We start from the raw sequence: 4,796 nt of genomic DNA, 5'->3' as shown, positions 1-4,796 counted from the left end.
AAGTTTCTATTCAGAGCCAAGTTCAGTGTATACACACCAAAATTGTGCAAATGTGCTTATTTCAATGTAATAAATGTATGAATGTTTATATATGTATATATACATAAAATTCAGTTGAGTTCAATATTACTCCAATTTTATGAGTATATGCATTGTAGATATATAATCAAATCTGGAAGGGTTTTTTTTCTACATATGAATGCATTTATTCCATTTTGGAAAATCCAAGAGCAGAATAAGACCTCATTACTGGGATTTACTGCATGTAATGTTTAATATGACAAGCCAAATATAATGCGTAACCTTTGATTAAACCCCAAATTGAGAAATGAACAGTTAAAAAATCTGGTTAGACCAGAGGATGCACAGCGGTGGAGACGGGAAATGGAAACACAGGGAATCCAGGACAGATGATCCCCTCAGGACCAGCGGGGAGAGTGGCAATACTGGGAGGGAAGAGGAGATAGAAAGGGGGAACAGATCACAAGTATCTACATGTAACCTACTCTCTGGAGGATGGGCAACAGAAAAGTGGGTGAAGGGAGACGCCGGGCAGTGTAAGATAAGATAAAATAATAATTTATAAATGATTAAGGGTTCGTGAGGGAGCGGGTAGGGAGGGGATGGTAAAAAGGAAAATGAGGAGCTGATTCCAGGAACCCTAGCAGAAAGTGAATTTTGAGAATGACGAGGGCGACAAATGTATAAGTATGCTTTACACAATTGCTGTATGTATGGATTGTGATAAGAGTTGTATGAGCCCCAATAAAATGATTTTTTTTAAGCCAAAATATAACCAAACCAAACTCACTGCCATCAAGTAGACGCTGACTCACACCGGCCCTACAGGACAGGGTAAAACTTCCCCTGTGAGGTTTGGAGACTCTACATTGGGACAGGAGGGAAAGGCTTTGGCCTTCTTCCTTGGAGCGGCTGGAGGTATCAAACGGATGACCTTGTGGTCAGCGGCCCACTGTGCCAGCACTGTGCCACCAGGTGTCCTTGTAAAGCCAGGTACTCGGGGAGATTTGAAATGGGATTAAGTATGAGGTAATAGCGTCACATCATGTTAAATGTCTGCATTTTATAATGTTCTTGTGGTTGTGTGAGAGACTGTTCTAGGCCTTGGGCGGTAAATGCTGACTTTTTTAAGGGTGAAATGTTATGGTGACCATATCTAACTTACGTTGGGTTTAGTTCACAAAGAAAGATATGATATGGCAAGTCATGGCGAAACACTTAGCTATGGCAAAATACTCATGCTTGGTAAAGAGAATTTTGTTTTTCAATTGTAGTATTGCAACTTTTTGTTAGATCTCTTTTTTTAGAATAAAACATTGGAAAACAAAAGAGCTAACTGAAGTATGTTTGAACACATATACGTGGGCATAAATGTATAGGGTTCTTTTAATCACTATTCACCGCGTTGAGTCATCTTTTCTATGTGGATGAGAATACACACGGGTAAGTCACAAACTGTTGGTAATCGGGCTCCAGTGCACACGTGTACAGGTTGATTCCAAACAAAACATGCTGAAATGTGTCTCTACACTGAGGGGGTGGATGACTGCATAGAGGTTCTTTCAGTAATACGCTTGGCTCGGTCTCATTAAAAAAACAAAACAAAACAAAAACGACGGTACATTGCAGTTGCCGCCAGTCTTCTCGGAGCCTGTCTGCCAGCACCGAGCGAATGGCCTCCCAAAACTGCGACCCAGCCGCAGCCAGTGTCGCAGCAGCCCAAAAAGGAGCTGAGCCCAGTGGGGGCGCAGCCCCGGGTTACGTGGGCAAGAGGCTACAACAGGAGCTGATGATCCTCACGATGTCTGGCGACAAAGGAATCTCTGCCTTCCCGGCATCAGACGACCTTTTCAAGTGGGTAGGGACCATCCACGGAGCAGCTGGCACCGTCTATGAAGAGCTGAGGTGCCAGCTCTCCCTGGAGTTCCCCAGGGGCTACCCTGACAATGCGCCCACAGTGAAGTTCCTCACCCCCTGCTACCACCCCAACGTGGACACTAGGGCAGCATCTGCCTGGACATCCTGAAGGTCAAGTGGTCTGCCCTGTATGACGCCAGGACGATTCTCCTCTCCATCCAGAGCTTGCTGGGGGAGCCCACTATGACAGCCCTTTGAACACACTCGCTGCGGAACTCTGGGAAAACCCCCCAGCCTTTAAGAAATACCTGCAGGAAACCCACTCAAAGCAAGTCTCCAGCCAAGAGCCCTGACCCTCCCTGTCCTTGTGCTATCTTCTCTTCCGTAGATGCCTAGCCTCCTCGCCCCCGCCCCTTAATTTCTGTGTACAGCTCTTATCTTAAGCTGTGGTGTCATTTCTGGTTTGTTTGGGGTTTTTTTCTTTCATTGTCTCCATTTGCACCCTTGTGGTGATTATATTAAATAAATAACATTTGGGGTTGGTTTGGGGAAACAAAACAAAATGAAATCTCGCTGCCATCAAGGCCATACAAACTCATCGTGACCCTGTAGAACAGGGTAGAACTTCTCCGGTGAGTTTCTGAGACTGCAATCTTACAGGAGTAGAAAGCCTCATCTTCACCAGACCCCTCTGGTGGTTTCAAAGTGCTTACATGGTGGTTGGCAACCTATATCATAACCACTATGCCAGCTGGGCTTCTGAGGATGCCTCTACACCTTTTCCATCAAGAGTGGTGTCCACGGGGAACTGCTGGGCCAGTTACGTTCAAGGCAGAGAAGTTAACTCAGAAGGTTCTGGTGATTGGGATGGCCAAGGAATCACTGTGATTGCTTTTACTGAATGACACACGGGTTAATTAGGAAGTTTTAAGGAAAACCAAAACTTTCATTGGTGAGAAAAAGTTCAAGAAAATGAAACCAAAGACATTTTTCTCCCCATCACCACAAGGCACCTGCTCATTCTTCAAGTGTTGTAAGAGCTTTCCTATGGGAATTTCATGGAGAAATCTTACTCCAGCCACCCGGAACACCCTACAGTCCTGCCCTTGCTCCTTCAGACCCCTTGTTCTCCAACTCCATGAGCAGTGTACAGGCCCACAGCTTGAAGCACTCAAGACTGTCAGCACGGTGGCTTTGATGTGGTAGAAACCGAGGAGCAGGAATTCTTTGGAGAAAGGAAGGAAGCAGAGGCTCCGGGTGTGCATGGACCTCTTGTTGCTGTTAGGTGCCATGGAGTCAGTGGTGACCCATCGCGACCTTCTGCACGACAAAGCAAACCCTGCCGGACTGCGCCGGCCTCACCGGGGTTCCTGAGAATGAGTCCTTTGTTGCAGCCACCACAGTGCAATTCATCTTGTTGAGGGTCTTCCTCATTGTGGCTGCCCCTTCACTTTACCAAGTCTGATGTCCTTCTCCAGGGGCTAGACTGTCTGTCTGTTGTACTGTGGTGGCTTATGTGTGGCTCCGATACTGGAAGCTATGTCACTGGTATTTCAATGCCAGCAGGGTCACCCAAAATGATCGGATTTCAGCAGAGCTTCCAGACTAGGAGAAGACCATGAAGACGGCCTTGGCCCTCCACATTGGAGGAAGGAGCCACTGAAAACGTTCTGCACAGCTTTGAAACATGGTCAGATTCTGCTGTGAACTTAGATGATGGCTGTTCTGAGAGGCAATCACTTCACATTCTGAGGTTTGTCCTTAAATAAAGGTGTGGCAGTTATAGAATCCTTTGTTAATTTGAGGATGGAGAGTGTAGGGGTGGAGTCTAGGCTGTCAATCAGAATGTAGCCATTGAGGCCCCAGTGTGGGCATGGCCTTCCCCTAAGGATTCTGGGAATTCCTGTTTTTCCTCCTTGGAGGCTGGAGACATCTCTCTCTCTGCTCACGCCCTGAGACATTGAAGCTGAGAAGACGCATGGAACTACACTAGTGCCCAGAGCTGGAGAAGCCACATGGACCTACCCTGATCCAACCAGATCTCTGAAGTTGGAGAAGCCAAGTAGAGACCCCTGCCAGCACTGAGATGCTTACAGTGCCACTGGATCCAAAGGCTTTCTACCCACTGGCCTGTGATCGGCCTGCATTCAGCATCATTACATGGGTTTCGTGAGTCTGAAGAGGACTTTATAGATTGGTATTGGACTTACAGACTTGAACTGGACTTGGATGGGATGCTTTCTTAATGTACAATTAACTTTTACATAAAACTATTTCTTACACACATATGAGTTTCTATGGATTTGTTTCTCTAGTCTACCCAGACTAACACAAAATTTTCTATGATTTTATAGCAATACTTTTTACATACCCTCATAAATATACTAGACAATAGAGAATACAAATAAGATCTAAGTAAAGCATTGTCCCATGCAGTTCAGCAGATTCATCTCACACTATTTCTTGACACGTTCTTTAACAGAGTCGGTTGATTTCACACAGTTGGTTAAAGGTGTTTCATTCTGAAAAGTCTCAACATATTTTGTTGATAAGGAGACTTGGGGCCCACAATGTTTATTACTTAAACAGTGACGTGATTCATTCTGGAGCCCTGGAGGCATTGTGGTTCTGAGTTTTGCTGCTACCTTGAGGTCAGCAGTTTGAATCCACCACCTGCTCAGTGTAAGAAAGACAGGGCTTTTGACTCCTGTAGAGAGTTGCGGTCTTGTAAGCCACTGGGGCAGTTCAACCTTCTGCTAGAGCATCGCTTGGAGGTAGCATTGGCTCCAAGGCAGTATGAGAGGGACCCAAAATGTGCTAAAATGGATATTTGGGTGTATGGTAGGGTATACTTTAAGGAGATTGCCAAAATGTTCTACAATATTTGGGGATAATTAATGCCAGAGTTAGGCATAGAG

General features: G+C 45.5%; 1 pseudogene; it reads left to right on the top strand.

Moving 5' to 3' along the window:
- The first annotated feature begins 1,693 nt into the window (after nucleotides 1-1,693).
- On the top strand, nucleotides 1,694-2,231 carry LOC142458809 (ubiquitin-conjugating enzyme E2 C pseudogene; annotated as a pseudogene).
- The last annotated feature ends 2,565 nt before the right edge of the window (nucleotides 2,232-4,796 follow it).

Source organism: Tenrec ecaudatus, chromosome 10 (assembly GCF_050624435.1).
Source record: "Tenrec ecaudatus isolate mTenEca1 chromosome 10, mTenEca1.hap1, whole genome shotgun sequence".
Classification (NCBI taxonomy): Eukaryota; Metazoa; Chordata; class Mammalia; order Afrosoricida; family Tenrecidae; genus Tenrec; species Tenrec ecaudatus.
The sequence above is the reverse complement of the archived record's forward strand: the minus strand, read 5'-3'. Positions and strand labels throughout refer to the sequence as shown.